Source organism: Alligator mississippiensis, chromosome 1, assembly GCF_030867095.1.
Source record: "Alligator mississippiensis isolate rAllMis1 chromosome 1, rAllMis1, whole genome shotgun sequence".
NCBI lineage: Eukaryota > Metazoa > Chordata > Crocodylia > Alligatoridae > Alligator > Alligator mississippiensis.
Genome location: NC_081824.1, coordinates 245,229,131 through 245,247,233, shown reverse-complemented (window position 1 = coordinate 245,247,233; position 18,103 = coordinate 245,229,131). Strand labels below are relative to the sequence as shown.

The following is an 18,103-nucleotide window of genomic DNA, read 5'->3' as shown; positions in this document are numbered from 1 at the left end:
GACAAACTTAGACAACCATGAAAAAACATGACCTCATTCTTTGAGGGTACTAGGGAAATCAGATGATAATTCAATAAGTCAGGCTCCAGCACATCTGTTTTTAAAAGGCTGATAGAACCTGTATAGGAAAGAGAGACTTGACTGTGTAGTCATATCTGCTGTGATTTTGGTAGGAAATGTCAGTATATCAGAAAGTTGTACTAATCAGAGTAAGTCAGATTTCCCCAAGTGATATAAGGAAATTACAAGTTTCAAGTGAGCCTTCATATACCTAAAGGGAAATACTGAAGCTTCAAACTTTGAGCAAATTCTTATAGGCATTCTTACTCACTCATAATTTCAATTGAAGATAATCAGTTTTGCCTGAATAAAGTCAGGTCTTCTGTCTATGCTGGTTAGCCCTCACTTCTTCAAGTGAAGTAAGTTCTACTCACAAATGCATGTCTACCTTGGCATAACTGAATCTACACAACTACATAAGCAACTTTTATGCTATCAAAGGAATGGGTCAAAAAACGCCCTCTCAACCTACCCTTCTAGGCCAGCAAAAGTGTATTGTGTAAAATTAGCCTAGAAGGGGACAGAAATGGACCCTCCATTTCAAAGAGGCAAGCTAGCTTTATGCAGAGGAGAAGGAATCCAGCCTGGGGCTCATTTCTGAAAAATGAAAAGATACTTGACCAATCATTGGGACATTTTTTTAAACAATTATTCTCTTACCAAGTACTAAAGGATGGGTGAACACAGATATCCACCCCTGTAGACTGTTATGGATAGAATCCATTTGGTATCTGAAAAACAGTAAAAGAGACATTTCTTGCCCTGAAGATATTACAATCTAGAAAACCAAAGACAAAGTGCAAAGAAATCAGATGTAACATACTTCTGATGGGACTTGGGACTTTTCAGTCTGGAGAAAAGAAGGCTGAGTGGTGACTTGGTAGCATCCTACAATTGTATAAAAAGGGTACATCAGTACCTGGGAGAACAGCTGTTCACCAGAGCTCCCCAAGGGATAACAAGGTCTAATGGCCACAAACTCCAGGAAGGCCAATTTAGACTAGACATAAGAAAAAAGTTCTTTATGGTGCATGTGACTAGGGTCTGAAACAAACTCCCCCCAGAGGTGGTACAAGCACCTACTCTGGACTCTTTCAAAAAACATCTGGATATTTTTCTTGCTGGGGTTACTTGATCCCAGCTGACTTCCTGCCTATGGTGGGGGGGCTGGACCCGATGATCTCATGAGGTCCCTTCCAGCACCTAATGTCTATGGAATCTGTGAAATCTATGAAATACATGTGAAGTGATTAGGGAAGCATTAGGAAGACATATGCTTAGTCACATGGTTGTTTGGTTAGCTGATGGTGGCTGTCCTCAGCCTCCTACCACAATTCAGCCCTCTCTTCTTTCTCCTACTCTGATTCCACCTTTCAGACAGTATCCATGTATTCCTCCCTTCTTGTATTTGAGACCTTCATAGTCAAACATGAGAGTTATCTAGTTCCTCAAAGGAAAGTGATGGGTCTTCAGGAGAGATTTAAACAAAGATGTGGTGACCACCCCAGGGATAGCATTCCATGTCCATGAGGCAGAGTGAAGGAAAGTTTGGGGTAGTGGATAAATGGAGGAACAATCCTGGAATTGTTGATGGAGTGATTAAAGTCAAGAGCGATGCACCAAAGTATAAGTGAGAAGAAGTAGAGAGAATGAAAATTATTTAGAGCCTTGAAGAACTGCCTTGAATTTTTCTTTCATGTGGGGATGTGCAAACTATCAACATATCAATGCAAGACCACCACTAATACTTTCCATCTCACAATCAAGCTGCCTCATAGTCTGGGAATGAATAGTCTAAAAAGCAGAACGCTTTAAAAATAGTTTTGCCAAACCCCAGATAGTGAAACAATGATAGATTGTATTTTCAATGTTTAAGTATAGTCAAACAACAAGAAGATATCGAAACAATTAATGAACCAAAGTATTTCTAGGAGCTGTACTGTGTGGGGTAGACAAAATGTAAAAATACCTGTTGGAGGTGAACAAACTGGCATTTTTGTTTAATTGTATGGGCCATAGTGAGCAAAATACATCTTTATCCAGACATCGCTGATTTTCTTTTGCCCCACATACCTCATCCACTAGCATTCCATTGAAACCAAAGAAACATACACATCCAATGTACTTGGCAGTTAATTATAATAGATACCTACAGATTATATGCAACATAATAGGGCTTATGTCAGTAGGACAATGACATTATATTCCCCTTTTCCCAGTACTATCCATTTTAAAAATAAAATGACATAAGAAACATGATAAGATCAAAGGCCAGGTCCAGATGGGCAGGCACGTGTAGTTTGTGGCACCATAAAACTCTTTGCAGAGCCACAAACCACACGTGTTGCATGTTAAACCATGTGTGGTGCTCCTAATTTGCAGTGCTGGGGCAAAATTTGCTACTGAGATTTCCCGGTAGCAAAAAAAAAAAAAAAAAAAAAAAAAAACCCTAAAGAAAAACGTGGTGCAAAGCATGCCAAAGTGGCATCTGTTGGGACAAATATGGAGACAGGGAAGCGGGCAGCCCAGAGCTGTCTGCTCCCCCATCTCAAGGCACACTTTTTTTTAACTTAAAAGTTTGTTAAAAACTTTTAAGGGCAAAGTTTTTAACAAACCCTGTCTGCTGGGGTGCAGGGTGCCTCAACGTTGGGGTTCTGCAGCACATGGAGATGGGACAGCAGGCAGCACCTGCCTGCCCCCATTACCATATGCCGTTCCGGGTTGGCTGGGGCACAGTGTGCCTCAGTGCAGGGGATGCCAGCTGACTAACCCCACACTGAGATACAGCCAGTCCCCACTTCACCATATGGAGCAGGGGGACACATTGTGCACTGGCAGGGGTGTGCAGTGTGACACAAAGTATCAGCACAAATTTGTGCTGCTGCTATTTGTGCTGCTACAAATGCATGCCCCTGCTTAAGTTGACATGGCCAAAGAGTTTCATGTGGTGGGGGAAGAATTTAATTATTGTATCTAAAGGAAAAAGAAACACAAACATGCATATAAGGTGTGTAAGATTACTGAAGAGGACTGAGACCTTAGAAATTTTGTTTTAGTAGAATATGATGTCATCCTAGAAGTCCCAGTTATTGGTGTAACCTGCTGAGCTAGGCCCTTAACAAACACAGAACAAATTGCTCCAAATTGTTAAAAACTTTGCCCTTACTTTTGTCATGTGTAGGTTTTCATAACTGGTTTGCAATTAGACGTTTCAGGGCCAGTTTCTCATACTGAGCCCTTTACACACCATAGACTCATAAGTCTTTAACCCAGTGGCTCCCAACCTCAGGTTGCGACCCAAATCAGGGTCGCAGGAGGTCCGACCCTCACTCTGCCCCTCCCCTCTGCAGGGCTCTCCTGGCACACGGTCCACACGGCTCTCACCGCTGCTGCCCCCCATGAGCCTGGCCTGGGCTCTGCTGGCGCCACTGGGCATGAGTGAGTCTGCAGCGGGGCCAGGGGCAGGGATTGTGACCCAGATTTAGGGTCACAGCAAAAAAAGGTTGGGAGCCACTGCTTTAACCCATACATATAGATAGACAGCATGGGTGGTTGTACTTTTTCTCCAGTTCATGTCTTTATAAAGGCCACTCTGCCACTCAGCACCTTACAAATCAGTTATTTTCTAATTAATTAAATTGTCTGGAGAGGAATTTGATAGCTCTTTCTGCAACAAATATAAAATTGATTGGAATCTTGAACCTCACATGTGTAGGAGGCAAGCTGCTTTCCTTTAGGCCTGTGAAGGAAAATAGAAAAATTTAAAAGCATGTTATATATAAAGTACCTGGGGATAACCTTAAATGGTCTGATGCATCTAATAATTTAGATCATTTTGAACATGCATTGTAGCTGTGGTGTACCTGGCCTAATAAACTGTGTTTCTTAATACCAAGCTAATGTAGTTCTGCTGTTTCTGGTTCCAGAGTCTGCATACAGTCCTACCTGGGAGTCTCTCTCCATAGGATTGTAGGATAATAGGAAAGCAGGGATGGAAGGGACCTCACAAGGTTATCTAGTGCAGCCCCTGCTCACAGCAGGATCATCCCTGAGTAAACCACCCCAGTCAAGTGTCTGTCTATGTTGATCTTGAAGATTTCCAGGGATGGAGATTCTACAACCTTTCTAGGTAGCTTGACCATCCTCATAGCCAGAAAGTTCTTCCTAATCTCCAACTTAAATTTCCTTTTTTGCAGTTTGAGGCCATTCCTCCTAATCCTGTCCCCTTACAGACATAGAGAAAAGTTTATCTCCATATTTTTTTATAATTGCCATTCAGTTATTTGAAGACTGTTATCAGCACCACCACCTCATCCCCAGTCTTCTCTTCTCCAAGATAAATAATCCAAATTTTTCAGCCTTTCCTCATAAATCATGTTTCCTAAGCCTCTGATCCTTTGTATTGCTCTCTACTGGATTCATTCCAATCTGTCCAAGTCTTTCTTGAAATGTCGGGCCCAAAAATGGTCACTGGTCACAGTACTCCAGGGGATGCTTCACCAGTGCCAAATAGAATGAAAAATCACTTCCATTGATTTGCAAAAAACACTCCTGTTAATAAAGCCCAGTGAGTGAATCTACACATTTTATTAGCATGGAGCAATTAACTCCAGCACTTATTATGTCTGAGTTTATTGCACCCAGCTCCATATTTGTATGTGCACCCAGGACTGCAGCATGTTGAGCCAGGTTGAAGCAGTCCCGGCTGGCAGGGGACCCAGAGGGTCAGCCTGCCAGCCTGGGGTTGCTCCAACCAAGTTCAATTTGTTGCAGAAGGACTGTCTGCAGCACGAGAGCGCTTCACTGTGGGGCTAGCTGTCAGACAGCTCCACACTGAAACACACTAGTGCCCCAGCCAGCTCTGTCAACATCTACACATGCATTGCTGCCCACTAAAGAACACTGCCGCAGGATAGTACTTGTATTTACAAGTACTAACCTGCAACAGAGTTAATTAGTTTCCTGTGGCCTAGTAGGGGAACATGTGGACTTTACTGCGAGGCTAATTAGGCAGCTCTTCAGTAAGTGTGTCATGTAGATGCATCCATTATACTACTGGTCTGGGGGCTTTTTGCAATAAGAACACACAGTTGGCTTATATTCAGCTTCTGGTCCACTGTTACCCCCAGGTCCTTCTCTGAAGTACTGCAACCTAACTAATTATTACCAGGTCTATATTTGTGCATGCAATTATTCCATCCCAAGTGCAGGATTTTACATTTGTCCTTGTTGAATTTCATCTGATTGATTTTGGCCCATTTCTCCAGTTCAACCAGGTCATCTGAGGCCTTCCTTCCAAAATGCACTCCACCCAGCTTGGTGTCATCCATGAAATTGCTAAACATGCACTCAGTCTCATCACTCAAATCATTAATGGAGATGTTGAACAATACTGGACCCAGGATAGACCCTTGGATCCACTATGGTTTAACATCTTCATTAATGATCCAGACCATTAAGGGATGAATGTGTAGGATAATCCTACAATATCTCTTATGACTCCATTCCATAATTCCCATTAAGATCTCCTGTTCAATCCCACCCTTCCAATTTAGAACATGAAGCACTGCCAATTTCCTTTTTTAAAGAATCTGTGGAAAGCATAGTGGGAACAACAAAATATTCTAAGATGTGTGGCTGTAGCCATACAATTTCTATGTGTACATACTTTTCTCTGCAGCTCTCTAATTAGGACTTTTTGCCTGTCCACTACAGAGGAATTCTAGTGACATACCAACTGTTCAGGTATTTAACGTAGGGTAGGAGTGTTGCTGTAGCTGTGATTGTCCAGGAAATATGAGGGGCAAAGATTCTTTTTGTTTTGGGGGGGATTTTTTTTATATCCTTCATTGTACCAACAGCACAGCTGAGAGATGCTGGACAAGCTTTTAGTCACAAAATGCTCATGGCACTGCCCTGCACTGTGTACACATACCCAAGGAGGCAGACACCAAAGGGAGGTTCCCCCTTGCTGAGCCTCTTTCTACAGTCAGCCTAATATGATCCTGGCCTGCATGTCAGTATATTTACCACCACAGGAAATTCCGTAGACTTTAATGTGGTTAATCAAAGGGTTCCGGGATTGTTTCTCCTCTCACTCACTTTGATTTTAAATTAGTGAAACTCCATTAGCATGATTAGAGCTCCTCCCAATTTACAGAGAATCCAGCCCACTCTGTTAATGATGCTCCAGTTTAGCCAATACAGCTAATTAGAGTCAAAGGAGCTGCAGCAGTGTAGCTGAGAGCAGACTGTTAGTTTATTACTCCAGCCGAGAACAGCATCAGTTGCTTTTTGACATGTTTCTGTCTATGAGCCATCACCACATTGTATATGAAAGTATTTTAAGCTTTTGTTTTTTACTATGTCAACAGTAATCAATGCATGCAATATTTCCCATCAGATATTTTGCATTGATTATGTAAATGAACTTAAATTTAAGAACTGTGAAAATTTGGAAGAATTTGCAGACATTGAATAAAGTCTGCTTTTGCTTCAACTGTCTGCAAACAGCTGGAATCCCAAGCCTGACAAGCCTTCTTTGTTTTCCCAGGTTTCCATTACACATTGTACCACACATGTAAACTATCCAGGCCTGTTAAGCAGGGACAGTTTTTACTTTCTGCAAAAATATTTGGCATATTCCATTCCACACTCCTCAAGGCTCTCCCAGCCCAATACATTTTATGCTGTTGAGAAAAGCCGTTATTTTTTCCTACAATAGCATTACAGACAACAGGACAAATTCTAATCTCACGCCATATCTAATCCAGCCATTCACCATTCACTAAAATAGCATTACTTTACATTTGTATATAGATGTGCAATCAGATCCATAAAGACCTCATTCCTGTATAATTCCCACTATATTGGGAAAATTCAGACTTAACAACTTCTTTGGTGGGAACTTCGATGGAAGCCATAGCTTATGGAGGGCAGAAGGTAACACAGAATCTTCTAAACCTGAACCCATCTAATACCTAGCCTGGTCTGCACACATGGTCTCAAAATGATTAGCACTGGTATAAAAAAATACATGTTCCTTTATTTTTTCTTAAAGTAGATAAGAGCATATCAGAGTATATGGTGATTACTGGACCTATTGTTGCAATCATTAGGAAAATGTAACTGCCATTGATTTTGATTCCCATTGATTTTGCCTAAGTACATGGTTGAGCCCTACAACAGATTGGGGGTTTTTGTTTGTTATGTTGTTGGGATTTTTTGTCACTGGCATCTTTAGTATTATTTTTCCTGATGAGCTTCTTCTGTAAATGAATTGACCTATGTAACATATCTGCTCTAGAATTTTTTGGAGTGAATTGCCTCTGGATGCTTGGGATCTCAAAAATGTCCTGGCCTGTTTGGTAAATGACCTGACCTTCCATGTCTAGAGGACCAGGGGTCTTCTCAGGATCTGAATTTTCTTGCATGTATCATTAAAGATAGAAACTGGAACTACAAGGCTGTGTATCCTGATTTCCCAGTGTGACAGAGAACCCTAACCCTGTCACGAGGAAGCAGGTGCGCCCCTTTAAGGCCAGAACCTTCTGGGCACAGATGGCTGGTGAGGAAGGGGTTAACTGCTGAACTGGGATGGCTAGTCAGCTGACCGGAAGAGGCAGGACTATGAAAACCCTGGGTTAAACAGCAGTAAGGAGGTCAGCAGCCGAAGGGGAAGCAGTGCCCCTGAGAGCTCCAGGAAGAAGTTTGAGGAGTGGTCCATGGCAGGAAGGGGGAAGCTACAGGAGCCCCTGCGAGATGACAAATGCATCCACAACCAGGACTGTAGCCAGCAGTGCAGAGCCGAGACTCGAAGAGAGTTCATGTAAGCTGACCCGCTGCATTGATTGAGCACGTGCAGTTATTATTATTTTTTTGTGATTATTGAATAAGATTGGAGGTTTGGGTGAGGCTATGAGGCGGTTAGTGAGGGTGCAGCTTTTAGGGGCACAGACCCTGGCACTGAAAGGACGATCTTAAAAAAGTCAGGGAGGCCTGGTGCACCTGGGGGTGCAAGCGTATTTTTTTGTTTCGACTGGCAGGGTCACACCTTCGTTTTGAACTTGCGGCCCCCTTGTTGTGGGGCTGGCACCCATGCCTCTGGGCCAGGGAGTGCCATGCTCCAAAAGGGGGCAGAAAAGGGGGCCATGAGCCTCCAGGCACTAATCGGAAAAGCTACAGCCTCAGAGTCAAACCCTGTTTGGTGGGTTTGGATGGGGAAAAAAGGGGTCAGGCCATCCTAGGAGAGACCCCAACATACCACAGTATAATAGGCAGTCCCCACTCACATAATAATTTCCATCAAGACGTGGCAGGCAAGATTAGAGCTGGACAGAAGAATTCCAAGGGCACCCCACGTAAGGCGCGATGTCCAGGAAGATGGCACTGGGGAGGGCGACTTGTTACACCCAGGGCTATGTGTAAATGTTTCTTAATCTTTGTAGATCACAAGACTTCAGGGATTCAAATCAGATTATTCTGATTACACTCTTGTACGTCCTTGGCACTAAAAAAATAATGCCCTTACCCATAGCTGAGCCCAGCTGCCCTCCTAAGTGTTGGTGATGTGCCTGTGTTGTGCAAATTTGAAGTCAGAAAGTTGATCAGAACTTACCCAAAGTTTTGGATTCAATGCCCCATTTGGGGTCTCTCTGTATTAAATATAAGTAAAACCCTGAAAGATATAAAAGCAAACTCTTGTGACTTCCATGACTTCAAAGCTGGTCTTCCAAAATGTTTCAAGGCAAAAATAAGATCTTCTGTTTAGAACATTTTAGCTGCAAAACATATTTGGGTGCAAATAACTGCATCTTGAGTGCACCGCAAAATGATACATCAGCATGTGTAAAAACCTGGTGCAAACAGCTGTAGTGGTCCTTACTGATATATTTTATTTTAGCTGTCTCATGATTTTAATAGGGTTCAATTATGCCCTATGATGGTCCAAGAAATGTGCTCCAATTCACCCACCCCACCTTCCAGCACTGGCTGAGGAACTCCTAGAACAAGCCCCCTCTGCTCCCTTTCTCCCCTCTCATTCTGAAAACAGGAACAGGTGGGAAGGGAGAATAGGCTGTTGCTAGGAGAAACTAGCTGCCGATTCCCAGCCAGCAGCTGGATTCCCCTGGAACCAACAGCAAAATTCTGTTTGTTGCGGGGGATCACTCTAACTCTGAATGCTTCCTGCAAAGCGTTCTCAGTTACAGCAGGGATCTGCACTTCTGTCCACGCCTTCTATTCAGCAAAGTTCGGAGCAACATAAAACACACACATATATGTTTAAATATAAGAATAATCCAAATGGCCTCAGTGGGGCTATTCATATGCTGGAGTGTTTCGCAGGATCAGGCTAAGTTACCTAGCTCCTTGCAAAGTCCAGACTTAAGTGCAAAGTGCAGAGGATTTGTTTTCCTTACTCAGTCTTAAGAGATGCTCTGGCCAGGAGACAAAGAAGCATGCAAGATGGCCTGGTAGGACTCTGAAGTTGCTGTCCCCACAATTTTTTTGGAAGAATACCTATAGCAGAAAAATGAGAAACTCCAACTAACAGTCCAGCAGATCATACATTGAGAACTTCTGGACATCTGTCCCACAACCATTGCCACACTGCTGTCCCACGTTGCTCTGAAACAGGAATGAGTCCCAAGGACAGGCAAGTTCTATGTAGTCATTTAGAAAATATCAAAGAAATGGGATCCGCAGCTTAATACAATGGCATAATTTTTTTTAACTCCTGACCAATTATTACAGAAATGCATGTTCCCTCTGCTTCTCTGCAGTCCATGTGCACAGCCCCACAGTAACAGTGACCAACCATTGAACCAGTCTACTTACCCATCCTGAACACAAGTGGCTCTGTTATCATCATTAGTTGGAGCTGTTACTATATTTGACACACTGTTTGTCATACTCCCTTTTGGGAATAGGTAACACTTCATTATATAGCAATGGTCCAAAGCCAGTTAGGCATTTTCCTCTGCAAAACTGGATGATGAAATTATCTCCCCTACATAGTTTCATGCATTTGACTTTCCAGCACCTCCCCTCCTACTCCTCACCCCCTCTCCATTTACACACTTTTTTTCCAGTGATTTTCAGTGCTGTGACATCTGCAGGATTTTTTTTTATTCAAGGCAAAGAAAGAAGAACACAGGAGCTTAAATAAATTGCAGCACTGAATTATGTTCTTGATAAAAGAATGCCAAATCACCCTGGCCGCCACATTAGTGAGCCAGAGCCAAAGAATTAAGAACTTATGTCTACTAAGAGATGTCAGTATCAACTCTTACTGCCAGTGTCTGGTGAGAAAAATCTGTTCATTAGACAGTTTACCTCATTTGACCCATCTGGCACTCGTCTGTCACAGAGCTAGGATTCTTGATCAACCAAGTGATTGTGCAGGTAAGTTAGAAGACAAGCATGTAGGACCTTTCATGCCTCCTGTTTCTATCATAATACAAACCTACCTGTTCAGTTTGTATTCTGGTTTAAGAGAGAAAAGACCTCTGCATTGCTGGATAGGAGTATCTTGTGTTCTGTTACACCAGTATAAATCCACAAAAGGCAATCAAGCTACATGGGATTAGAACTAAGGTTGGTGAAAGAAAATAGGGGTTCCACCAGTGAATTCAGTATATCCATTCTCTTCCAGAAACTCTCAGGTTCCATTGTAATTCCTTCCTCTATTGAAGATGGCACATTGTAAAGCCTTCTCAAGCCTATGTATAGCGAACCACCTTTTCCTTCCCCACCATCCAATAATGCTTTGAGAAATTCCTGTGGGTGAATTCAATCCCACAAAGCTCCCTCTCCCTCAACCCACACACAGGACAGTTACTTGCCTTGGGAAGGAAAACAAGAGTAGCAATCTTAGCATTACAAAATGTACCCAAAATAAAGCATCTTCCTGGTCTAATCTTCCCCTGAGTGCAAGGGGAAGAATACAGTGAAGGGTACCCATTTTCCATGTGTACTGTATGTAGTGAAGTCCATATGCACAATCATTTATGAATTCTTTTATTAATGATTGTCCCAGGGATGCAGGATTGGGCAGGGGGGAAGCCTCATCCATAGGCAGATCCCAGACAAAGGAAAAAGAAAAAAAAAATACCTGCTGCAGGGCTCCAGAGAAGCAGGTAGGTGCACCAGGGAAAACCGCCCAAGCAGTTTAATCAGCTGTGCCCATCTCCAGCTGGAGCCAGTGATGTCACAAAGAGGCATTACCCAGCGAAGATAAAAGCCGGCCCCAGGAGCGCAGGAAAGGGGACACAAAGTGCTGGAGGAGCAGTAGGGAACCGCCGGGCAGAGCACATCTGGCTGCTGTAGTCAGTAGCAGCGGCAGCAGCAGAAGTTGCAGGAGATCCCCATGCCAGAGACGACCAGCGGGGATCAAAGGGGCCAGCAGTGAGGTCAGTGGTGGCAGCAGCAGGGGCTGCAGGAGATCCCCACACTGGGGAAGACTGGCAGGGATCAGAGGAGCTGGCAGTGAGGCTGGCAGCAGTGACCGCAAGAGCCAGCGAAGAAGCTCCTGCCGGAGGCGGCGGATGCCACAACCCCAGGGCGGAGGTGGATCCTGGAGGAGATAAGAGAAACCCCGGCTGGGGTGAAGGCACAGGTCCCAACCCAGAGGACATGCTAGTCTAGGGGCATTAGGGGCAAGGGGAGCACGGAACTCTCAGCCCCATGGTTGCTCCTCTTCTCTTTTTTTCTTTATCCCATTTTTCTTGCAGTCCTGCCTTTAGTTCCTTTTCTTTTCACTTTGGGTTTTTCCTGTAGTGTGGGGTTTTCTGGTGGTGAGTGTTCGGTTTGTGTTTCCCTCTCTTGGTCTGATCTATTTTAGTTCCCTGCCTAGAGCAGGTTAGCCTAGTACACCATACCAGGTTTGGGGAATTAGAGACCCCAACTAAAGACGAAGGACCACGTGAGAACACGGCGACCACCAGCAGCATCCACCAAAGAACGTGCAGGGCATCAAAAGGGACAACCCCAAAGGCAGAGTGTCACCAGACCCTCCAGGTTGGGTCAGAGCCCAAGGCATCCGTCCGCGAAGGAAGACACGTGGGAACTGAGGAAGACATCAACAGGGGCTAGCCGCAAAAGATCCTGAGGCTCATCTCGAAGGTTGGAGTATGGCTGGGGTGTAGGGGAGGTTGGAACCCTGTGGACATCTGCCAGGATACGTGACAACTCTGGTGGCATCCTCAAAGGGGACCCCCTTCACTGAAGGACCATCCAAAGTCATGGCAGGATAGTTTGGGGGACACCCCGAAGGTAATCGAGGAACCCTCTGGGGTCTACACAAGGTTCCTTGGCGAGCAAGACCAGTGGCTCAGGCAAAGTCGTTGCGGGAGCAAATCATCGAGTAGAGATGGGCACAATGATATTATGTTCAACTATTGTTGTAACCAATCCTTGATGGTCCAGGAAATAAGTGAGCCTTTTACTTGTTTTGGAGCTCCTTCTGATTACATTTTCTTCACATGTTTACTGCCCTCTTCCCCTTCTTTTCATTTATTTATTTAATGCAGTTAAACAAAAGTAATTGTTGTATTGGGTAGGTAGCATGAGCTGTATCTACTTCTTTTAAACCTGAGGAAGGGCCCTTGGTACCCAAATGTTTGTCTAACATTTCTCTCAACTGTATAGTTGGTCCAATAAAAGATATTACCAAACAAACCTTGCTTCTTTATCAGTGATGGGCACAAATGAAAAGGCGAGGGAAAGTACAATTCATCTCACAGAGGGGAGATCTATGCTAGTGTATGTTATATAGTTATCTCAGGTACACATCTATTTTACCCAGGCCTTATAAGGAAATATTTGTAAGTGTGCCAGTTGAAACAAACCTGATCTTTGTACATGCTTCTGCTTGCTACAGCCAAGCCTATGGAGAAGCACACCTCGCCATAAGGGGCACTTGTACACATGACGGGGGTTTAATCCCCAAGGTTTTATTTTGTGTCCCCCTAAATTCAAATGGTGGGTTTTTAATTGAAACCCACCATTTCAATTTAGGGGCTTCTGTCACTGTTACAACAAGGGGCCTGATCCTTTTCTTTTTTTCCACAGAGCTGGAACCTGCCCATGACTAGGGTTGAGCTGCCAGCAGCCCTCGCAGCCCCTAAGCTGCAAGGGACCCTAGTCTTTCCCTCCACAGCAGCAGTGGCCCCTGGGGATGCCCAGGTGGGCTGCCCCAACTTGGAGGCAGCAACCTCCCTGATCCAACTGTTCTCTGAGCTGCAGCAGCACCTGCCCACTAGCAGCCCACCCAGGCAACCCTGTGGTGCACTGTCATCACAGATGGAAGAACTGAGGCCCCCCACAGCTATGGGGCCACTTAGCCCACCAGCAGTTCACCCCCTGGCTGCAGGCAGGCTCCACCTGGCTAAAAAAAAAAATAAATGGAAAAAAAAGGATTGGGCCCCTCACTCCCTTCAGCAGTCACCTGCTGAAGACAGAAGTGAGCCCCCCCCCCACTTGTTTTTGGCAGCCAGGGGTTGAGCTGCCAGCTGGCCAAGTGACCCCTGAGCTGCGGGGAGCTCTGGTCCGTCCCTCCATGATGGCAGCACCCCCTGGGGATGCCCAGGCAGGCTGCTAGTGGGTGGGTGCTGCCCCAGCTTGGAGACAGCACCTGGCCAAATCTAACTCTTCCCCAAGCCTGCTCGGGCTTCCAGCACCCCATGCACTATCCCTGCCACCTTCCTACCACTTGAGGCCACCCAAGAACAGGTTGGCTTGCCCCTGGGGCAGCGTGGGGGACAGCTGGGTGTGCTGTCAGCCAGAGAAGGTGGCAGGGAAGGTGCACAGGGTGCTGGAATCCTGCCAAGCCTGTGTTTCTATGAGTCCACCTGGACTTCCAACACCCTGTGCACCATCCCTGCTGCCTTCTCTGGCCACCGGCACACCCAGCCACCCTCCTGCCACTTCCCATGTTACCCCAGGGACAAGCCACCCCATTGCAGGGCAGTCCTAGGTGGTGGAAAGGTGGCTGGGATAGTGCACAGAGTGTTGGAAGCCTGTCATGGGATGGGGTCCTTAAGGATAGCCATGTTCTACTAAGGCCCCATGACCATGCCAATCTGGGCCCGATGGGCACCCTCAGTTCTTGCCCACCACATCTTTGATTGAAAAAAATATGAAAATAGGGAGACTGCCTCTAATTCTGCTTGGACACAGTTTGATGGACTTACTGGACCCCGTAGGTTCCCGGACCCTTGTGAATCTTGTTTCGCAATGGGTGTTTCGGGGCATCCTAGCCTTATGGGCTATATGTGTGACTCCAACCAACCCTTTACCATGCCCCAAGCCTCGCAGATGGTACTGGCGTTGTCTTGCCTCACCCTCATTGTAATTCGACCCCTTGACCTCATTGGGCTCTCCGCAGCCCTGTCTCTGCACCCTCTGTGGCGCTGGGGTCTCTGTGCCACAAATGCAATCCTGCTCTGGCACCGGGGTCTCCACTTTGTAGTGGGCCCCTATGAGGACTCCTCCTTCCCAAAATAGCCTCACCCAAACTACCGTTGTTATAAAACTACAAACAAAACATAAGCCCCTAGGCTATAACTTAACATAGGCTACCACAGGTGTGCTCTGCCCCTTTACCATTACCCGGGGCAGAGATTAGTCAGGCCTCTTTCCCTTCTCATTCTAAGAGAGCTCCTTCCCCTTAGCTGCTGGCAGGGAACTGCCTCCCTTAGTTTCAGCCTGGGGTTTATATGGGCCCAAGGCCCTGCCCCTTCCTGTCAGCTGACCAGGTACAGGTGCTGACTAATTTCCTTCCCGGCTGGTTGCCATGGCAACCTGCACCTGGGCTCCTGCCTGGCTCTTTGGACTCTCTCCAGGCAGTTCCTGCTCTTCTAGGAGCGAGAAAGCCCCAACAGGCTCAGGGAAGAGTTGGATCTGGTCAGGTGCCTCCGAGCTGGGGAAGGAGCAGAAGCAGGTGCCTGCTGAAGGCAGAAGTGGCAAAGGGCCCGATCCTTTTTTTTCTGCAGAGCCTGCCTGCCACTCCCACAGCTGAGGGGTGAGCCGACAGCTGTATCGCTGCACTTTGTAATATTGCAATCTAAGCTACATCGAGATGTAGTTTAATTTTCAATTATGCAAAGTCATTTAAAACCCCCCAAACTGGCCCACGTGTAATGTGTAACACCATTAAGCCACACAAATTACATTTGTCATGTGTACATCATGACAATCGTCATGTGTACAAGCACCCAAGATGCTTCAAACAGTTAGAAGGAGTGTGTGGATGTACTAGTTACATCTCCACTCACCTGAAGCAAAGATTTTGTACCAGTTCCATATTTCTTTCATAAACAAAGAAGCTTATGTACAAGACCAAAGATTCCCAGTCAGTAGGGCAGACAGACAAAAACAGCAAAAAGAATGCTGCAGATATTCCACAACTGTCCTGGCCAGTGTCCCCCAGGCATGTGTGCTCTACATAGTGTTTTGCAACCTGGCTTATGTGCACCTTAATATTCTAGGGAGGTGAGCAGAGCCATGGACCAGCAAATGAAAGTTCTACCTTTATGTAAGGGTGAATATGTGGGATATCTGTCAAATCCAAATGCATAGCTAGGAGTGCTAGGTGCAGTAGTGCCTTCAGTGCAGCTCATGAGAAAATGGAAACTCCATCCTGGATGATTTGTAGGATATAGAGTCCATTAGTTCCTACTCCACCATAGACCCTGAAAGAGCAAACTGTCTTCACCTGGGCTGTTATTAGATGGCATGACAACAAAAGAATGAGAAGGGGTTTCCAGTTACCGGCTGATTGGCAGTTACACAATTTTATTTCCTACTGCTTTGAAACCAGAGTTAACTCAATGTCTGCAAGAAGAGATAAGGGGGTGGGGCACCGCAATGATAAAATGTCATCTTACTCAGCCAGTGGCAAAGAACTTGCTCAATAAATTCAATGCGCTGCAGGCTGCTATATTCCCATTACCACATGCTCCTGAAAAGAAGCAGGGCACTAGCTAATTACCTATTCCTAAATGGCTGTTCATCCACCAGGCCACTGCCTTTGCAAATCAATTCAAATACAGTCATCTGACACAGGCAGCTATTTCTAAAAGGCAAATACCAGCACATCTCCCCAGTTATATCACTGTCATTGTCAATAGGAATGAAAGAGAAGCACAGCTGCTCCTGAAAACTTTAGAATACCCGTATAAAGAAGAAAGGCTAGCAGGTCAGCATGTATGGCTAACAAACCAGACAAGTCCAAGTTACATTAATACAACCAGATTCCTCCTTTGATTTCCCAGGAGATGTTGGGAATATTAAGATAAATCAAAGAGAGAATAAGAAGCCAAAGATGAGTGGGAGCTGGGTGTTGATCTATTGGCATAGGCTCATTAGCAAGGTGTTAAAGGTATGCCATGCATACACTGCTTACCTTGTTCCACAGTGCAAGACCATTTATTAATATAGGGCAAATTCTGCTCTGGCATAAGTAGCTCTGCAGCTCACATGCTCTTCAACACAGTTGCATCTTTTACACTAGGGTGGCCCAGCACATCTGTGACATCCAGCTGTCTGGAAATTTGTCATCTTGAAAAAAAAAAACACTTTTTTAAGGCTCCTGCTACATGTTACATATATTACACAATGAATTGGTTAATGATGCAATAAATTTAGACCAGCAACACATGCAAAGTAATTATCACATCATAAAAATGACTATCCAGCCAACCAGGTAAAAGAGCCAACCAGGTATTAAGTTAGTGCTTGAAAAAGTGTAACAACTCTATAGCTGGTTTCTATCCAGCTTTAATTTGAACAACTAGCAGGACCCATAGTGGTACTTGCAGAGTTTGCATCTGGCTAGGATTCTGAACTGACTGTGTGAATCCCTCCCCAGCTGACTAGAGACCCCATGTGCAGGTTCTAAATTCTGTGTTTGTAAAGCAACCTTTGCATTTTGACTGGGGCTAGAGGATAACAGGGTTGGCTGTGATGTTCTTCTCTTAGCCTAAAATCTTCAGACCTGGATACCCAAAGCTAGTACTGATTGCCATATTTAAGTAGCCAGATAAGCAAGCCTGATTTTGGACATAGTGAAGCCACAACTCTGGGGAAGCTCAGTGGGAGCAAACCTTTGAAAATCAAGCCACTTATTGGTGCATGCTTTTCTTAGAACACAACTTTGAAACATATGGCCAGTGTATGCAAGTGTCATGAGTGGATTTCCAGCCCCTCTCACCCTCCTCATAACAGTTCTGAGTGAATGCTTTTGGTGACACCCATAGGCATTCACCCATTTTTCTGAACTAATAACTTCTTAATGGGCCATTAAGCAGTAGCGTGAATGTGACATTACTTCTTGGCAGTGTATTCATACATTTGACTGTGAAGGGACAGCCTCTGGTTTTCATGCAATCCTCTGAAGCAAGACCACTGGAAAAGGTCAGCATAATCAAGGAAATTAATGATGCATTGCTAATATTGTTTTTCTTCGCTGACCAGGTAGCCAGTGGCAATGCTATAAAACCTAAATCTCTGCTTCTGTGCATGCCCCAAACTGTCTCTGTCTCAGCCAGACTGAGCAACTCACCACCTGTCTCATACCTTGGCTCGTTTGGGACATCCTTAAAACCTTAGCTTGTCTTCTATGGCAGGGATCAATCCAAGAGGCATACTCAGAATGAGCCTAACACAAGCTCTAAGAGTGAGCTGCATGCAAGAAACAACAGTTACAAATACTCCCATCAAAGGCAGAGAAGGCAGCAGTGTTCCCTCTTTTACACAACAGTTTGATCAGGACAGACTTGGGATCCAGTCCCTGCTTCAAGGGCTGCTTTTGTACTCCATCCGATGACTGTTTAATATAAAATGTACTAGCAGTCCTTGAAGCAGGCATCGGCACCAGGTCAGCCCTCTCCCAGGTAAAAGGTCTCCTCAATGGGCTACAGTTATGCTCATTCTTGTTCCCTTTCTCACTTGGCCTCCATGAATCTTACTTTCTTTTCAGTCCATCGGTCCAGATTTGAATGGGTTGGGGGGGCTGGGGAGAGCAGGGAATGCATTCCCATGC

At 45.1% G+C, this 18,103-nt stretch overlaps 1 long non-coding RNA gene across 1 annotated transcript in view; it reads right to left on the bottom strand.

Moving 5' to 3' along the window:
• Positions 1 to 1,852: 1,852 nt before the first annotated feature.
• The window catches only part of LOC109280284 (uncharacterized), a 37,727-nt gene continuing 21,476 nt past the window's right edge, over positions 1,853 to 18,103 (bottom strand). Inside the window, exons 5-6 of the long non-coding RNA XR_009458989.1 lie at positions 16,466 to 16,620; positions 1,853 to 3,799 (exon numbers count right to left, since the gene is read on the bottom strand). This is a non-coding gene — a long non-coding RNA (uncharacterized LOC109280284). The remainder of the gene's footprint in view (positions 3,800 to 16,465; positions 16,621 to 18,103) is intronic.